This window comes from Dipteris shenzhenensis, chromosome 20 (assembly GCF_047967505.1).
Source record: "Dipteris shenzhenensis isolate YYH24624 ecotype China chromosome 20, Dip_SZ_1.0, whole genome shotgun sequence".
In the NCBI taxonomy this organism is placed as follows: domain Eukaryota; kingdom Viridiplantae; phylum Streptophyta; class Polypodiopsida; order Gleicheniales; family Dipteridaceae; genus Dipteris; species Dipteris shenzhenensis.
In genome coordinates, this window is record NC_141615.1 from 54,031,015 (window position 1) to 54,051,846 (window position 20,832).

Genomic DNA, 20,832 nt, shown 5'->3' on the forward strand with positions numbered 1-20,832 from the left:
GTACCACCATTTGGGTTGCCATGAGATGATCCACTAGATCGTAGTCTCCCTATCCATGCATTGGATCCACTATTAGAGGACTCACTGGGTCAACTCTTTGTGATTGTTGCTCTGCATTTACTACAACATTATTGTTTCTTGCACCTGCATCTTTTGATAGTTTTGTCGATCCATACTAGCAACTCATTTAATCATCAAAAATAACATCTCTACTCATTTGCATCCTATGAGTGGAAGGGATATAACAGTGATACCCTTTCTATTGTAGAGAATAACCAATGAAGATGCATTTTTCTACCTTTGGACCCAGCTAAGTTCTCCTCTCATAAAAAATAAGAACATAAGTTATGCAACCAAATACTTTCAAATGAGAAACATATGATTTTCTACTTGTATACTTTTCTTCAAGCATCATGCCATGGATAGTTGTAGTGGGGGTTTTGTTCATACAGAGCAATTTCTACTTGTATACTTTTCTTTAAGTGTCATGCCATGGATAGTTGTAGTGGGGGTTTTGTTCATAATATGCATAGCAATTTCTACTACATCCCAAAAATAATCAAGCATCTTTTTTTCATTCAACATAGCCCATGCCACTTCTGCAATATGCATGTTCTTTCTTTCTACAACCCCATTCTGTTAAGGGTAGATACGCATAAGTACTTTCTATGAAATCCCTACTCAGATAATCATTGAATTAATTTGAAAAATAGTATCCTCCTCCATCAAATTTCAACATTTTTTATGTGCATGACCTTCTCCTTTTCAACCATAGCCTTAAAGAATTTGAAGTGGCTAAACACTTCACTTTTATGGTTTTATGAAGTAGACCCGCACCTTCCTAGTATGATCATCAATAAAGCTCACATAACAATGGCATCCACCAATAGAAGCAGTTTTGGTTGTCCACACATCTGACTAGATCACTTCCCAAACTCTTTTGCTAACTTTAGCATTCTGCACAACTGCATGTCTTGCATGCTTCACATACCTAGCACTACAAGGGTTTGGTACAAATTTGACGTTAATTTTGATAGAATTTACAAAGGAGAAATATTCTTTTATAAATCATGGGAACCCATATTTTTATCAATATATGCACAAATTCATTGATATGATGGTCAAAATAAGTGTCAATATAATAGGCCCTGCTCTTTTTTATCGATGATTTATCAATGTTTATATTGATGACAATGTAAAGAGTTAGGGAGAGAGGGACTAGACTAAAGGTTTCTCCATAGTCAATGCCATATGTATGTGGATATCCTTTGGAAACTAACATTGCCTCCTACCTACTCACAAACCCATAGGCATTGTGCTTCATCTTATAGACCCACTTGCAGCCAATCGCCTTCTTATTCTTAGGCAAAGTCACTAAATCCCAAGTATGGTTTTTATTCGAAGCTGCCATCACTTCATCCATGGTTGCCTCCCAATTTTGCTTCCCACCAATTGCATCCTTAAAGCAATTTGTCTTTGGTTCTTTTAGAACCTTGACCATATATATGAGATGCTCAACCACTACTCTTGTGCCATATGTCAATTTGATACTATACCATGCTTTCGCATGATAAGGAGGCTTTTTGAGATGCTTATCCCTGGCACGACTAGAGAGACAATGTTTTCTGGCACACTTTCAAGACCCGCCGACAAAGGCATGGCTTTTTGATACACTTGTGAGACTGACTGCCATGTATGCAACACCCTTTTGGGGTTGCAATATCTCCACATCAGAGTGGACGAGATTTAGGCGATTATAAGTACTTATCAGCTCTAAGTCTAATCCCTAGTAACCCTTCTATACCTCATCAGATTATACATGCAGAGTTCATGATGACGCGTCTCCATCTTGATGCCATTTTCTAGACTATGACTTTCCTTCACACAACCCGTGCTCTTCTTAGTTGGAGACTCATGAGGCTAGCCCCTTGAGTCTTCCATCCGTTTAGCAAGTTGTAGTGATACTACTGGATGGTATGCATAGACATCTCGATGGTTTGATAGACATGGATTGCAAATGGATCGACTCCCCTCTTTCCAGTATAGCTTGGATGCACCCTCAGCCCTACTCCCTCCATGTGATGAGATCAATTGAATCATTTGGCTAGACTTTTTACAGCTATACATCTCTCGAACTTGGAGGAGGAGCCATGAGCCCCCCACCAAGGCTCAGTTTTATCATGATCACTTTCTGAGGATATCAGCAGATGGCTTCATCACTAGGTTTGGATACCTAGAGGGCAGAGGAGTTTCTCATGCATTGAGATTCGCCATTAGGCAAATGCAAATCTCTTCACATCAATTGGAGATTGAGACATGTAGAGCAGAAGGTATACCTATAGAGAGATCGATATGTAGGCTATGTACTACTAGGGAGATTGAGACAGAGGCTCTTGTCTAGTCTACTATGAGATCAAAGGATGCTACCACGCCTCTTCCTAGAAGGACATGGATTTGGTCCACTTTCACAGCTTATCCACTACCCATATTAGGTTCGTATTGGTTTGTACCTAATCAATATGTGACATCACATAGATATACTCTTACGCCAATAAAGCAACTATCGAGGAGTCACATACAGGAGACTGATTGGAGGCAACGCCATGTCACAAATTTCTTTATCTCTAGGGGACCAGATGACATAGAGGATGAGGAGATGACCGACCTTCGAGATGATTGGATCAGCATAAGATGACCTCGGAGCACACGTAGGTCACCTAGAGCCCGTAAGATTGACGTTCACCCAATCTATGCTTTCTTGACAGGGACCCACCCCACTGGTATGACAGTCTTAGCAACCTCAACCACCACCAAGACGCACTACTACTTGACAACTACAAATTTAGGATATCCTCATAGCTCACCATATCTCTATTGCACTAGATCCATAGGATGCTCCTAGGCTCTTGCTCTCTTGCTTATTTCAAGAATGATATACACAGCTCTGCAGTTTGATAGCCAATATTTCTTATCTAGCTTAGTTTCTTTGTTTTTAGATTTACTATTTTCCCTGTTTTAGCCCCTTGCGGCTTGTATGCGAGACATTATATTGTGCACTTTTGTTGCATGCCCCACGAGGGCTTTTGTCGATGCTAATCTCTCTCTCTCTCTTCATTGATTACCTAGGGAATGAGGGTACATTGCTGGCTGATTTGATGATACAGATCTTACTATATGCAGACAACATAGTCCTCCTCTCATCTTTAGCAGAAGGACTTTAGAGACAATTGGATGCTTTAGAGGTGTTCTGTAGAGAGAGAGATATGACTATCAATCTTAGTAAAACCAAAATAATGATCTTCAATACCTCATGAGCTGTCTTACACCATCATCATTTTACCTATCATGGGGAGCCAGTAGAGATAGTGTAGTCCTACACTTACTTGGGGGTTGCTTTTTCCAGACCGAGGATGATACATGCAGCTAGAGCACAACTCACACAAGGATAGGGAGCCTTGACATGCTTAGAGCGACAATGTTTTCAGGCACACTTTCAAGACCTGCTGACGAAGGGGTGGCTTTTTGACACACTAGTGAGACCGATTGCCATGTATGCAACACCTTTCTGGGGATGTGACCTTTTCGTGACAAAGTGGACGATATTTGAGAGGCTGCAGGTGACTAGCACAGATATCTCATTCGTTCACCATGCATGGACTACACATAGACAGCATGCTCCCCCCATTCCAGTACAGCTTGGATGCATTGTGTCGATGCCTAGTCTATTATGAGATCAGAGGATGCTACCATTGCCTCTTCTTAGAAGGATATGGTTTTGGCTTATACCTACTAGAGATGCGATGCCATAGGGATCTACATTGGCTTATACCTACTAGAGATGCGATGCCATAGGGACACTCTTCTTCGATAGATCAGACAACGGCAGACACAAAGTGCTACACCGACGATTGATTGGAGACAAAGGCATGTCATAGATTTCTTCATATCTGAGGAGGCCCGAGGACATAGTGAGATGGTAGATGAAGAGCTAGTGGACCACCATGACAATCGAATGAGGCAGGCGGCAACTTTGGAGCCACGCAGACACACTCGAGCATGCACGATCATGGTTCTCCCCGTCGCTGCTCTCCTTAATGGGACCTGCCCTACCCGAGGAGTCACCCTTGATATGGCTGATCGGGTACGAGCACACAAGCCTTGCCCACCATTGAGACCTAACACCTCTCGCTAGCTACAGATTCAAGAGATCCTCACATCCCATCGAGCCACTATACTAGAGGCACCAAATTCTCTATGATGGTTGCTCTGATGTACCAGTTTCTCTATGTTGGATCCCTTGATGTACACTACCATGCAGTAACTAATACTTTAGATTAACTATTTTTATAGTACTCAGCTTGGGCTTAGCTTGCCCTTGCCTCTTTCTTTTTTTTCTTTTTAGCCCCTTATGGCTTGTATGAGACATTCCCTTTTGGATGTGTATTTTGTCACATAGCCCCACGAGGGATTTTGCCGACATTAATCTCTGTCTCTCTCTCTGTCTCTCTCTCTCCCCCTCAGTAAACTCGCAACTTTATCGTACGACTTCACACAAATGCAAATTATATCTCGTCATCCAAGTTTTGACCATGTAGACATTACAACTCATGCAAAAGTCTCAACAAAATCTACCCAATCATGTTTCTCTTCCTTGCTATCCAACCTATGACTTCCTATGAGCAAAACAAATACAACCAATGGCTCTCACATACATTACACTTCGCCTCCTCTTTGTCCAAGAATAGTTGGGTGTCATGTTCTGCGCTTGTTTAATGGGACGTCTTGTAAGCACAAAACTGTGGTAGATATTTCTTTTGCCTAAAGCACATTTGGCATTCACTTGTCATTGCGCAAAGGTTACACACGGCCATTGGGCATGTGGCAAAAGGTTGTGGGTTCAAGCCCCACCACCTCAAAGTGCATTTAATGTTTTGAAGAAGAAAACCCCCCGCCCAAGCCCTTGGGCAGGAGGTCTTGGCTGCCCAAGTTTGGGCAGGCTGCATGCTTTTAGGGGCGAATTGCACCTTCCCACGTGGCAAAACACTCGTGCAGTTTTGGCTAGCTGGCGGGCGAGCAAGCTAGCAATGTGTAAAGACCCTCATTTTACACCAAACAAGGCAACACTCACAAAATGAAATGGGGGAAGGAAAAAACCTACATTATTTAAATATACACATCTTCTTGGAAAACATCATTTAACACGAGTAGAGAGGGATAAGGGTGGAGAGGGAGCACAAGTGCTGGGAGAGGGGATGCGTATGGGTGAGGAGTGTGGCAAAGAGGTTGGCGGAAGGTGGGCGTCGATGGGTAGTCGGGCGAGAGCCCCTGACCACGGCCGTGCGATCCATTTTGCACGGAGAGAAGGGAACCCATGGCCCCCGGGGCCGGCGGCGTGACAGAGGAGCATTTGCCAAGGATGTTTTCATTAATCAAGAACAAAGGTTGGGGGCTCGAAGACGACCAGATACCGTCCTAGTCTCAACCATAAACGATGCCAACTAGGGATTGGTGGATGTTACTTCGATGACTCCGCCAGCACCTTATGAGAAATCAAAGTCTTTGGGTTCCGGGGGCAGTATGGTCGCAAGGCTGAAACTTAAAGGAATTGACGGAAGGGCACCACCAGGATTGGAGCCTGCGGCTTAATTTGACTCAACATGGGGAAACCTACCAGGTCCAGAATTAGTAAGGATTGACAGATTGCGAGCTCTTTCTTGATTCTATGGGTGGTGGTGCATGGCCATTCTTAGTTGGTGGAGTGATTTGTCTGGTTAATTCCATTAACGAACGAGACCTCAGCCTGCTAACTAGTTACGCGAAGGATCCTCTTCGTGGCCAACTTCTTAGAGGGACTGTGGCCGTCTAGGCCACGGAAGTTTGAGGTAATAACAGGTCTGTGATGCCCTTAGATGTTTTACACTGATGAATTCAATGAGTTTACTGCCTGGGCCGAGAGGTCCAGGTAATCTTTTGAAATTTCATCATGATGGGAATAGATCATTGCAATTATTGATCTTCAACGAGGAATTCCTAGTAAGCATGAGTCATCAGCTCACGTTGACTACGTCCCTGCCCTTTGTACACACCACTTGTCACTCCTACCGATTGAATGGTCTGGTGAAGTTTTCGGATCACGACGACACTGGCAGAGTTCACCACCGACGACGTTGTGAGAAGTTCATTAAGCCTTATCATTTAGAGGAAAGAGAAGTCGTAACAAGCTTTCCGTAGGTGAACCTGCGGAAGGATCATTGACACACATCCCGTGAGAAATGTCACGAACCGTGGAACGTCGATGAGAGGGGATGCGCCCGAAGGCACGGCCGTCGGCACCCCGCCCCCCGTCGGAGCCCGACGAAAGCGAGTGGAGGGTCGGCCCAAGCGGCTCGTGGGCTGCTCAATGACGGGCCGACGCGACAACGTGAGCTAGGGCAACCCGGTCCACACCATGAGGGCCACCCCCCTCCGCCGTGCCTCCGGCACGGGGCCGCCTGCTAAACCTTCGGCTCCCCTGAGAGTGCGAGGCACCGAAGAAACGCGTCGGACTGAGCCTCCTCCCTCGGAGAAGACGTGATGCACGAAGCAACGACTCTCAGCAACGGATGTCTCAGCTCTCACAACGATGAAGAATGCAGCGAAATGCGATACGTAGTGTGAATTGTAGAATTTCGTGAATCATCGAGTCTTTGAATGCAACTTGTGCCCGCGGCCCGTCCAAGGGCATGCCTGCTCGAGCGTCTACACCCCCACCACACCCCTCCGTCCCCTCCCCGCGAGGGGGTCGACAAGGCGGAGCTGGCCGTCCGTGCGACCCTCGTCGACGCGGCCCCTCCTCGCTAGGCATCATGGTCGACTGAAACACACCGGTGACATGGACCTCGGATTAGGCAAGGCTACCCGCGGGTTTAAGCATATCACTAAGCGAAGGAGAAGAAACTAACGAACATTTCCCCAGTAGTGGCGAGTGAACAGGAAAGAGCCCAGCTTGAGAATCGCCTGGCCCCGCCACATGAATTGTAGTCTAGAGAGGCGTCCTCTACGACAGACTGAGCCCAGATCCCCTAGAAAGGGGCGTCGGAGAGGTTGAGAGTCCCGTGGAGCTCGGACCTATCACTTCGCGGGGTGTTGTCGGCGAGTCGAGCTGTTTGGGAATGCAACCCTAAGTGGGTGGTAAGTTCCATCCAAGGCTAAATACGGGCGAGAGACCGATAGTGAACAAGTACCGCGAGGGAAAGATGAAAAGGACTTTGAAAAGAGAGTTAAAGAGTGCTTGAAATTGCTGGGAGGGAAGCGAATGGAGGCCACGGGCACGCCTCGGTCAGATGCGAAACGGCGCGAGCTGGTCCGTCGCTCGATGTGGGGCGCTGGTTAGCGTGGGTCGACGCGGCGGGACAAGAGCAAACTCTAAAAGGCTCGCCTATGCCGTCGCACGAGCCGAGGAACGAAGCACGCGTCGATCGGAGCGGGCTCTATGCACCTATGCGCTCGATACATTGGCGCTTTGGGCTTTCTATCCGACCCGTCTTGAAACACGGACCAAGGAGTCTAACACATACGCGAGCCGGTGGGCGGCAAACCCACAGAGGCGCAAGGAACCTAATAGGTGGGATCCCCCCTGAGGGGTACACCATCGACCGACCATGATCTTTTGTGAAAGGCTCGAGTGGGAGCGTACCTTCTGGGACCCGAAAGATGGTGAACTATGCCTAAGCAGGGCCAAGCCAGAGGAAACTCTGGTGGAGGCTCGTAGCGATACTGACATGCAAATCATTCGTCAGACTTGGGTATAGGGGCAAAAGACTAATCGAACCATCTAGTAGCTGGTTCCCTCCGAAGTTTCCCTCAGGATAGCTGGAGCTCCTCGCAATTTTATCGGATAAAGCGAATGATTAGACGCATCGGGGGTGTAACACCCTCGACCTATTCTCAAACTTTAAATAGGTAAGCGGTCGAGGTTGCTCCGTTGAACCTCGGCGCGGAATGTGAGCTCCAAGTGGGCCATTTTTTGTAAGTAGAATAGCGATGCGAGATGAAGCGAAAGTCGAGTTACGGTGCCGAACTATGCGCTAACCTAGATCTCACAAAGGGTATTGATTGATTAAGACAGCAAGACGGTGGTCATGGAAGTCGAAATCCGCTAAGGAGTGTGTAACAACTCACCTGCCGAATCAACTAGCCCCAAAAATGGATGGCACTGAAGCATGCGACCTACACCCGGCCATTGGGGCGAGTGCGAGGCCCCGATGAGTAGGAGGGCGTGGGGGTCGTGGTGCAACTCCGGGCACGAGCCTGAGTGAAACGGCCCCCGATGCAGATCTTAGTGGTAGTAGCAAATATTCAAATGAGAACTTTAAAGGCCGAAGTGGAGAAAGGTTCCATGTGAATAGCAATTGAATTAGTCGATCCTAAGGCAGTCCTGTGTCAAGGGCGCAATGCGCGCCACGCATCAAAAGGAAATCGGGTCAATATTCCCGAACCGAGACGCGACGGTGGACGGTAATGTGACCAAATCCGGAGACCCCGATAGGGGCCTCGGAAAGAGTTCTCTTTTCTTTTTAATAGCCCGCCCACCCTGTAATCGGATCACTCGGAGATAGGATCTAGCAACCGGTAAAGCATCGCACATCTCGCGGCGTCTGATGCGCCCCCGATGGCCCGTGAAGTTCATTGTTTGCACCAATGCATGGTCCTCAAAAATTGTCAATCAGATGTGGCCGACTATACCAAGTAACCAAGAAAGAAACTTGAAGATCAGAGAGGCAAAAAGGAGGGTCTTTACAAATGGCTCCGCAACATGCTGAATGCATTGAACATTGAAAAAAACCAGATGATGGAGGAGCTAAAAAGGGAGAATGCAAAAACCAGAAAGGTGATATAGGAATTGCGAGATAGCTTGCTGTGGCTCTGCTTAGGGAGTTGCTGGCAATTCTTGCTCTTCTTCATCAACCTGTTCTGTAGATGACTGTGAAGTCGATGCTTCTATCTCCTGTGTAGGCAAGGTCCAGGTTACATCTTTGCAGCCCCAAGTTTGATTATCCAGCTGTATTCCTTCCCTTGTTGGCAACTTGTCGATGCTTCTATCTCCTGTGTAGGCAAGGTCCAGGTTGCATCTTTGCAGCCCCAAGTTTGATTATCCAGCTGTATTCCTTCCCTTGTTGGCAACTTAAATATCATATGACGAAGAAGTAATCTTTTATTTTGTCTATAATTGAAGAATCTTTTGAAGTCAAATAAAATTGCAATTTATGAACATAATAACACATGTTGTAAGCTTTTCTCTTGTCAATTGTTGTATTTTGTTTCTTTTTCTTAATTTATCATTGTCTGTGCAAGTATTGCTATTGTCATGATATTTGTTAAGCAACTTGTTAATGGTGGCCATAAACACTTTGCACAAGGTAATGTCAATAAGAAACATGGGGGTCCTAATTGTTGCATCATTGCAAATGCTTATTTGCACAATTTCTCTTTATGATTTGGTGGTTCTAAAGATTTCAAAATCTTAATAACCAATACGTGAATGAAGTATTTTTTCTACGTTTGTGTCATTTCCAACATCTTTCACTGTAAGGGTTTTTATTTTCACCCATAAGGAATTTTTCTTTGGTGTAAAAAGCAAAGTTGTATTTTCTATATTCCATCAATATGAAATATCATATTTCAAAAATCAAAACTTCACAAGTGGTTTCTTGGATCTCCATCAATGACAACATCAAGAGGATTCGGCAATTTATGTCCCTTCTCACCAACTTCGAGGACTTGGTTCTTGGACCTCATCTAGTCATGGCAAGCAATTGGAGGGATCTCTTTCGACACTAATCATTCAACACCTTGCTCGTAGTGATGATGGATGGGATGTCTATCCCTAGATGGTTTGGGGTGAAGAACTGATCATACATTAGGAGACTTTGAATTTCCTAGACTCATTGTGCCCTTATTGAGCTACTTGCTACATCTGAGGTCATAAAAAAGGTGACATTCTTCCAAGGTTGGGACGATTGGCAAGATTGGGGGGCCATTTGGCGCATTTGTTTATTGATTCCAATGGACACGTTGATGGAGGATAATCTACCTCACAAACACCTAGCACCCAAAGGATAACCACACCTCACAATCCACAATTCTTATGGCTACAAAAAAAGAAAACCGCTTGCCAAAACACTAACCAAACACCTTACTGCCTTAAGGTTATGACAACAAACGATATGAAAAGGATCTCCACAACATTCAATTCATAATCAAGTGAGATCTTCATACAAAATACCCATAGGGTTTCAATACAAAATACCCATAGGGTTGAAACATCTCTCTCATAAAAGACCAAAGGAAAAAAGATACAATACTCCAAGATCAATTTTCCAAGAAGGGAAGAAGGGAAAGAGGAGAATAAGGGAATCGAATAAAGGCTCTTGCTTGAAGCAACACAACTACACCAAGATGAATACAAATTTACAATAGATCTTTGAGAGACTCAACTCATAACATCCATGAAGAATATGATTGAAAGAGGAGACTATCTCCAATCAAGTGATGAACATAATCTTCTTCTATACAAACGTCAAGAAGAACATCTTTCACAAGTCTATCACCAAACCGGCATAATCTTGATCCGAGCAATGAATCCCTTTCTTTTCTTCACATCATGGGAACTTCTTATATAGCTTGAGGAGAAGATATAAGGCTGAGGTAAGGAGAGAAAGACATGATCCACAACTCCATGCTACCATCACTTTGTGTAGATCTTCCTCATGCGCAAGGGAAACTGCTGTTTTGTAATCATGCAATCAATCAAATCCATAGCTTTCATGAAGAACACACCACCATACCTTGCATCCATGGTTGAAAAGATTCCTTCCTTGATTGTTTGGACAAGAGTGGAAGAAGGGGAGGAAGCAAGACCATCTATTGTCCTCATGCAAGCATGCATTGGAGCTTCTACAAAAGTGCCAAGAAAGGAGGACAGCTCGTCAAAATCGGATTTTCGACCCCATATTTGATCAATTTTGTCCCCAACGTCTTCTAGAGAGTTGTAGAACGCAATCCCAGCTTTCCAACTCACTAAAAAGTTCTCCAATCCGAGCTTGGAGTCAAAAGTTATGGCAAAAATAGTAACCGTTACTTTTTAGGGCTGCGAGATCCACTTTCTGCCTGGAATAGATCTTCATGCAACCTTCCCTTTTGCCAAAATTCGTGATTTGCCTCAAGAAAAGGCCTAATTTGTCTTAAAAATCTCCCCATATTTTGTTGGAGTGTGGCACAAGAAACTCCTCATTAATCGTAGTGCTCCTTTTTTCCCCCCCTTGACCCTAGTGATTACATACACTTTCAATATTACCCCTTGAGGCTTGTTTTGTCCCCCTCCTTGACGCCATATGTATCCATATTTTGCAACAAAAATTCATCCATCATATAGCCAAACCCCAAGTCAAGAACACAAAGTGTGAACAGACCATATAGGGAAAGTCAAAACCCAAAACAATACATATATTGGTGTCATCCAAAGTGCTGCAGAAAACTGTCCACCCGGACACAGCATCAGAACTTTGATCATATCTTTTCACCCTTAGGTCGGATTGTAGAACTATAAAAAACAAAGTTGTAGCCCATATTCCAATCTTCAAGAGTTCTGAACAACTTAGAGCAAAATTATGAGTTCTGAAATCTCAAAACAGCTCTGCTCTGTCTGCAACAGAAAATTAATGCATGTTGTACACTGCCCTAGTGAAGCTTTGAAAGCACACATCTAACACATATGAGTTCGGATGACTACCAAACTCGGTACAGAGCTTCAATACATATAAAATATCACCTATTACATGATGTCCATTATCAATTTTACAAAATTTCTCAAAGGGGGCTCTATTTTCCATCGTATTGGAGACTAAACTACATACAACAGTCTAAAGCTGTCATAGAAAAAGGGAAAGGCTCTACATACCTCCCGTCTTCACCCCCATCTTCCCAATAGTAGGTAGGGTAGCACCCCTTAAGAACAAAAAAGCTATGGATGGCATCCCAAACCAAGAACATGTGTTTGAGCCTCCAACTGCATAGGCCATGAACATATAACCAAGAATTGCCTTGAGTAGACTATCTGCATCACATAGGCGCACCAAACATCGATTCACAATCATCTGTAGCAAAAGATACATGCATATCGCAGAGAACCACTTGAACCAAAGGAAAAACGTCTTTGCATCATAACCACACCAAGATAAGGCACCATAGCACATATGTACTCCACACACAGCAGAATTTGGGGAGCATTTCTTTTCCACATCCGTACTATAATTCACCTCATAGGCACCTTGCACTGTCACCTCTTCATTATTGCCTCCTGTAGCATCTCAAGTTCACGACGTCAGGTATAAGTCTAAACTCACCTTGCAAGGAAAAACCATACTTGTCCAAGTTCTCATCCCCAAAGGTCATAACTGGATTCACACATCCTTTAATGGAACACTCATCCATACCTCTACCAACATCCACATCAACTGCATGCATCACATTAATACTCATGGTTCCAGGTGCACTAATCAAACTCTGGTCATCATCACTTTTTACTACCAAACCTCCATCCTCAAAACCTTATAGCGAAATTCAAGCAAAAGACCACCCTCTCTTTCATCTTTACACACAGACTCGGATATAAGATCATCATCCTCAATCAAATCTCTAGTTGAAACATCCATGAGAGCATTGTTCGTGCCTCCTTGTTCTATATCACCATCACTCTCAACCTGATCAAAGTATGCACTACCAAGCACCTCATCCAAAGATTCTCAACGCCAACAAAAAGACTACACATAGAATCCCTTACTTGATCATTAGCAACAACATACCTTTCAGTGGAATCTATAGTATTAAAAGCATTGTCACCATTAAGCATACCCAACATAGGTTCTTGAGAGACCTCATGAACATGTCTTTTATGTAGTGGTAGGCGGCATAATCCTCTATGTGGATCTTTTTTCTTTCCCTCTTTCGTCGTCGCGGGCGTGATTCGGCATCCTCTTGCAGTTGACTCTCCATAGGTTCGGGAGCAAATTGAACTTGCTTCCCTTTCTTGGCTCGCGTTTGTCGCTCCTCTTGTGACTCACGCATCCTCTTGTTGGCTAGAACCTCACCCTTATCTTCAGAAGTACTTTCCCCAATCAAAGTAATATTACCTGCTTCAGCAGGCCGCCTAAGCTCGTGCCTTGCTGGTTCGACCTCCCTTCGAACTTCGGTTGTCCTTCCTTCAGCTTCTCGATCTGGTTGCCGTGGACGAAGGATTGGATACATTTCACCTCCTCTTCTTATAAGATGTGGACAATCGGGGGCGATGTGACCACGCTCATAACAATTAAAACGACTGGTTTTTTTGTCTTCCTCCACCTCTTGGATAAGGAGCAGGCTCACGTTGTTGCAACATGGCCAAAGACATATTGGTGATGCCTTGCGCCAAAGCTCGTATATCTTCCTCAGAAAGACCTTTTGTTGCTACTGGTTGCATAGGACCATTGGAAATAGGAAGAGGATGATTTAGACGAGGATCCATAGGTCACCGGTGGCAAAGGTTGGACCGGCTCTCTCTTGGGGGATTGGCAGGGGTTGATGTACCATATGCATCTTTCGATATTTTTCTTTGGCCACACAGCTGCCACATATGTATCAGGGTCTTTTAGCTCCACTCTCTCCTTGAGGGTCGGAGTGAGTAAACAAATAAACCTATCCTTTCTTGAAGAAGTCGGCCGGCACTTGACCATCTTGTTCTTGCATCCTCCTCTCCACCGCAATCCACTTTTCTTCAAAGATAGGTGATAGATACATCCTCTCGCTCCTTCATATAAGTATGCGCCAACGCACGCCATAATTCTTCCACTGTGGTCTGTCTTCCATACCGACATCGGAAAACATTCACGGCTTGTGGCCATGTATCTCGTTCATCTTCAGGAATTCCTTCCCACCACAAACGGGCAGATCCTACCAATAGCATGTCCAACATGCGTAGGTGGTCTTCATCGGTGTCTCTATCATAGGCCATCCAATTATTCGTCGGATCAAGATTTCAGCATCTTCTCCTTCATAGCCCAAGAAAGGTTGGAAACTCATGGCTTCAAAACGGCTTGAGTATGCAAGGGACGGATACCGCTCCCTGACACGACCAATCCACACACAACTGGCCTATGCTCTCAATGAAAGCACCACTAATGATGGAGGATAATCTACCTCACAAACACCCAGCACCCAAAGGATAACCACACCTCAACAATTCTTATGGCCAAAACACTAACGAAACACCTTAGTGCCTTAAGGTTATGACAACAAGCGATATGAAAAGGATCTCCACAACATTCAATTCATAATCAAGTGAGATCTTCATACAAAATACCCATAGGGCTGAAACATTTCTCTCATAGAAGCTCCACGAGCAATTTTCCAAGAAGAGAAGAAGGGAAAGAGGAGAATAAGGGAATCCAGTCAAGGCTCTTGCTTGAAGCAACACAACTACACCAAGATGAAGACAACTTTACAATAGATCTTTGAGAGACTCAACTCACAACATCCATGAAGAATATGATTGAAAGAGGAGACTATCTCCAATTAAGAGATGAACATAATCTTCTTCTATACAAACGTCAAGAAGAACATCTTTCACAAGTCTATCACCAAACTGGCATAATCTTGATGCAAGCAATGCTGAGGTAAGGAGAGAAAGACATGATCCACAACTCCATGCTACCATCACTTTGTGTAGATCTTCCTCATGTGCAAGGGAAACCGCTGCTTTGTAATCCATAGCTTTCATGAAGAATACACCACCATACCTTGCATTCATGGTTGAAAAGATTCCTTCCTTGATTGTTTGGACAAGAGTGGAAGAAGGGGAGGAAGCAAGACCATCGATTGTCTTCATGCAAGCATGCATTGGAGCTTCTACAAAAGCGCCAAGAAAGGAGGACAGCTCGTCAAAATCAGATTTTTGATCCTATATCTGATCAATTTCGTCCCCAATGTCTTCTAGAGAGTTGTAGAACGCAATCCAAGCTTTCCAACGCACTAAAAAGTTCTACAATCCGAGCTTGGAGTCAAAAGTTATGGCAAAAATAGTAATTTCTACTCTTTAGGGCTGCGAGATCCACTTTCTACCTAGAATAGAATATATTCTTGCAACCTTCCCTTTTGCAAAAATTCGTAATTTGCCTCAAGAAAAGGCCTAATTTGTCTTTAAAATCTCCCCATATTTTGTTGGAGTGTGGCACAAGAAACTCCTCATTAATCCTAGTGCTCCTTCCCCCCCCCCCCCCCCCCTTTGACCCTAGTGATTACATACACTTTCAATATTACCCCTTGAGGCTTGTTTTGTCCCCCTCCTTGACACCATATGTATCCATATTTTGCAACAACATTAGTCTTATGTGAATTCTACTCCACCTCCTTGCAAGGTATCTAGGCCTAGGCTATGCTAGTAATGTTCAGTCCCAAAATTCCGTTTATACCAAATCAATCGTTCAAACCACAATTTGAGTTACATGTTGTAATTCTATTGGCTGTAAGATTAACTATAAACAAAGAATTATATGTTTCTTTAGTGTCACACATCTAGTTGAAGTACCAAGATCTCCACACCTTCTTCTCCTTCCATTCCTAGAAACCTATGATGTTAGGATCCTAGTACTAATCTGATGTTTGCATGGACACTGCATTTTGATGGAGCTTACAAGCCTTTTAGAAGGGCTACCAGAGTTGGTGTAATTCTCTCATCTCTTGATGGTGCCATCTACCAGTACAATGACACTATTTCTACTAGTACTTGCAACAACTAGGTTGAATATTTAGCTCTTTAACTTGGGCTCCAAAAGTCTCAAGAGCATCATGTCTCCAAGTTGGCAATACACGAAGATTTCCAACTCATATGCCAACAAGTTGGTGGCTAGAGGAAAGTGAACAATGAGAATTCGATTCCTCATCATCAACATGCCCTTGAGCTACGCATTGCATTTGAGGAGGTAACAATTTCTCACATCCAACTACACTCAATTCAATTGCTAATTCACTTGCAAAAGAAGCTTGCATGCCCTTGACATATGAAGTAGGAGAAGCCATGCAACCAAAAATCTCAATAGAAGGTGATCATCTGCAAAGAGTAGAGTCGCGCACATAGGGAGATGCAATGTCGTGCATACCTAAAATGGGTATACCATCTACAAGGCTTGATCAAAAAGGTGATGTCTCAAAAAATGATTCCTAGCCATGCAAGAACTAGAAGAAGCTGAGGGTGATTCTCAAGCCTTACATCTCCTCACCTTTGTGATGGATTTCCTCTTTGCCCTCATGAAAAACCTCATGCAGTGACAAAGTCCCACCCCTCGCACCTAAAGATTCATGAAGGTGGTGTAAGAATTGTTCTAAATCAAAGATTCTTCGTGAAGGGTATATCACAGCCTCCCTGTCACCCCCTACCCTACCTATGTTTGCTTCCTAGGTCATCTCATATTCCCACTTCACCTCAAAAGTTCCTCTCTCCATTGTCACGTAGCATCCTCGCCCTCCCCCTTCCCTCCAATTTTTCTTCATCAATCCTCTTGCCCAATGGCTGACATCTCGATATTTTGTAGTTGGGTGAATGAAAATCTAGAATACAATCTGATTGAGGACCGATGGTTACTGATCCTACCCACATTCTTAGAGGTATTTGCTCAAGTATGGTATGATAACTTGCTTGAGATTATGCATAAAATTTGGCCAAGGTTGGTGTCAACAATGATTGGCTACTTCACCAAGAAAGAGAAACAATGGAATGTGCATATAGAAGTGGCAAGTCCGAACATTTACGACATGAGACGGCACACCAATATGTGGACCAAGCGGTCATGCTACTTGAGCGGTTTATTGCCAAGCAGTCAAAGAGTATTGAACTTTGAGTTGGGATGGTTCAATATATGCTGAGTGACCTCGTAAATGGGGCCATGATGTGTTCCAACTAAAGCTATAGTAGAAGGGTCTTGAAACCATCGCTCAAGCGTAAGAGATTACGCTGAAGTTCCCATTCTAACCCAACGTCAATTAAATTCCATATTACTCTACCCCCTTAGTTCCCTCCTCTCCCACCCTTATCCTCATCATCCCCCTTGGCCACAACCACCCCCACCATATCCACAATCTTGTGCATCCTCCCTCTCTTTTCCCTCATGGTGCTCACCCTCCTCAACCTCATCCACAAACTCCTCGATTAAGGGAGGTCTTTGTCCTAATCCAAAAAAGGTAGAGGCTATCCTCAAATTGCCTCCTCCTTCCACAAAAAAATAAATGTGGTCTCTTGTTAATCTGGTAGGATATTACCGTGGCTTCATCGATTGCTATGTGACCCTGACATGGCCCATGACTCAACTGTTGAAGGATGGGATATATTTCACTTGGGGCAAGGAATGTGATCGAGGCTTATGCAAATCAAAGAAGCCTTGGCATATGAACCCGTCCTGTGCAATTTGGATTGGTCGAAGACATTCTTCATAAATCTAGGATTTGGATTTGGATTTGCATACATTGGCTGGAATACTTCTCCAAGATGGAGAAGATCAATACATGCACCGCATCCACTATGCTTCGTGATAGATGCTTGATGCCGAACATCGTTACTTTGATGCATAAAAACATGCATTGTCCATTATCTATTGTGTTGAGAATTCAAGCACCATGTGTTGGGTAGGCACTTACTGCTTATAGTCCGTAGAGTGGGGTTGCTAAAACAAGTACTTCAGTCTATGCATCCTATGGGCTGACTAGCCAAATGGTTGGCAATTCTCCAAGAATTTGATTTTTCCTCCAAACCTATGAAAGGTGGGTGTTCTAACCTAAAGAATGCCTTAATTGATTTGGAGGAAGATATGGATGTAAACCTAAGCACAGATTCCAAAGATCCATGGTATGGCAATGTCTACAAGTTCTTGACCATCTTCACCTTTCTACCTAAGCATTCAAGCTATCAATGGTAAATTTAGAAGGATAGCCGAAGGTACACTATAATTGATGATGTAATATATCATCAAGGGCTCGATGGTGTCCTATGGCAAGCTATGCCTAGTGATGAAGTTCCTTGAGTACTGAAGCAATACCATAATGGCTTTTGTGGAGGTCATTATGCGGCTGATTACACTACCAAGAAGATCTTCCAATGCATCTCAAGCCTGTCCATATTTGGCTTCGACCCATGCATGTGTATGCTGAACTTATGCCTTGGGGGGGCGGGGGGGATGTTATAGAATCAAGTGTGCCCTAGGCCCCATGGTTAAGGTGGCAAGTAGCTTCATGTGCCACCCCTCCATGTAGGCACGCATCTTGTGAATTATGCATATAATCTAGTGAGTGTGCATTATATTATGTATAAATGTGCTTGGAGGAGCATCTTCAATGGGCCATGCCTCCAACAAGGCCACATTGAATGGAGGGAGGTGCAAGGTCAATGGGAAGTACTAATAATATGGGATGGGAAGGAATTTGGGGCCACACTTGGCCCAAGGTATTAAAAAAAGAGAGGAGAGTAGTTGAGGTGGCAAGGAATCTCATGTGCCAACCCACCCAAATGATAAAATAATGGGGAAAAATCAAGGGCATCTAGCCTATGGTTTGGAGCATAAGAAAGTTGCACTCCCAAGAATAGTTGTTTTCAAATCATGGAGTATCCGACTTGAGACTAGGAAGAAGACAAGCTTGGGAAGAGTGCTATTATTTTATTAAGGAATGTCACACCTCCTCATGGCTATTTAAACAAGCCAAATCCTTTGTAATGGACACAACACCCTCTACACTCGACACTTGCTACATGCACTTAGATTCTCATGCCTCTTCCATTATTCAACTCCACTCCATCTCCATTGATCTCCAGTCATAGTACTCGATGTCTCCTTCCTATAACTAAGCCTCCATAGCCATGTACATGCTCCATGCATTTCCATAATCATGAGAAGTATCTATTGATTTTCTCTCCACTCTTTTGTGTCATAATTCCATACTCCATGAGGCTTGCCCCTTGTTTCCCTTGTGCATACACTCACCATGCCTCACCACCTATGTTTACTCTACCTTCATGGCATTTCACGACAACGCTAGTGTGGATGCTAAAATGACATGACAACGATGAAATTATGCATCCACACCACACAACTCTTTTGTCAATTTTCATGTAACTTTGGCTTGAACCCCTCGGTGACATCCGATCTAAATATAGTGGATATAAACACCTGGGTCCAAAGTGTGGTTGAAAAACAACTTGTGAAAAGATCATGCTTCACATGCAATAATAGGTGGGTCACTGGGGTTTCGGGTTTAATGTCATATCTTTCGGACCTTCAGTGAGTTGAGCAGGGATGGTGTTGAGTGATCAGTGAGCCAGTCATTCTATTGGTCAGTTGTGAGGACACTGTGAGGCTGAGTAAATTAATTGTTGGACACCTTAACATCATTCCGACTATGCCGACAGATAGGACTAGTCCGGGTATTTTGGGTTGGGTTTTTCTGCATTTGTTTGAGCACTACACTCGCACGGCAATTGCTGGGACATCATTGGATGGGAGAGACATGGTGGGCCTAGGCCTGGTCCATGTTAGACTCATCACCCAGCAATCACTTTGCCTGTGCACTCACATTTTTTTAGAAGCACTTTTGATCTTTTTTGAGCTATCATTCCAATCTAGAGATATGTGTTGTTTTGATCATACATGCACCTCAGATCTAGGAGAATCTTAGGATTTGAATTAGCGCCAGAAGATAGAGATCCAACTTCAATTTAGAGGCCATTTTGGACCAAAGCATCAGATCTCTAAGAGAAAAGTCTTCTTTAAACAACACATCTTCTATACTAGGGCCTTACCTTAAGTACAACTCAAGTACAGATGAGACTTTGAGCATGGAGAGAAATTCACAAAACCTTGAGGACACTCAAGTATCCATTGCTCCAGACTCGGGGACTCAGTCCCCAACACAATGAACTTCCAATAGAATTTACGAAGGAATATCCAACTTCTTTGAAAGATTCGACCCACGAGTGCAATTGTTTGAAAATATAGAAAACTTTAATCTATTTGCTCATACAAACCCAGTGACCTCAAGACCACCTATTGACACAGAACCACCGCGAGGGTGATGATGCTACCTCTGAAACAAATTTATGGTCTCAGAACCTACACACTACAGAGGGATCTGCCTTTCGATTTGATTTGGAAAAGACCATCCAAGACTACCATCAATACCAAGAAGTGCAACAACCTACAGGGTTTGCTTCAAGGATTCCACAACCGCTCAGTCAAACATAGACCATCAATCCATGGTGGACCACAAATCCCAAGACCCCAAGTGACAACAATGGCATATCAAGGGCCAACACCGAGGTTTAATCCAGTAACTTTGAATCCTACATTTGCCCCAACACCTCCAACGATAAACCCATTGACTAGTGTGCAAAGTGCATCATTCTTTGTGAGTCCTAATATGGGACAACAAACAATGCCAATTTCACCTCAATGATCATATAGAACACAACAACCACCTCCATATTATGGTCAACAACAAATGCCATATCCATAGCCACCTCCTATTCATAAGATGGTATTTTTTGATGGTGTTGAGAGCGTTAGTGCAGGCTATAGGAAGGGGGGCACAAGTGCAAGTGGCAGCACCTGTAGCAAGGGATAATCATGGGTCTAGAAATAGATCCATAGCCATCAATTGATAACAGAATTCCAAGGTGAAGGTGATTCCATCACTTACGTTGAGCGCTTTGAGCAAGTGTGTGCCACCTTTGGAGATGTCTTTGATGGTGACAAAATAGGAATGTTAGGAATACAACTAGAT

The 20,832-nt window shown here is 43.9% G+C and overlaps 1 non-coding gene and 2 pseudogenes across 1 annotated transcript; all 3 read left to right on the forward strand.

Moving 5' to 3' along the window:
* Positions 1-5,569: 5,569 nt before the first annotated feature.
* Positions 5,570-6,246, forward strand: LOC147889855 (18S ribosomal RNA; annotated as a pseudogene; the record flags this gene model as incomplete).
* Positions 6,247-6,587: 341 nt separating this feature from the next.
* Positions 6,588-6,740, forward strand: LOC147889856 (5.8S ribosomal RNA). The gene has a single exon (XR_015542962.1). It is a non-coding gene; the product is annotated as a 5.8S ribosomal RNA (ribosomal RNA).
* Positions 6,741-6,873: 133 nt separating this feature from the next.
* LOC147889857 (25S ribosomal RNA) lies at positions 6,874-8,737 on the forward strand (annotated as a pseudogene).
* The last annotated feature ends 12,095 nt before the right edge of the window (positions 8,738-20,832 follow it).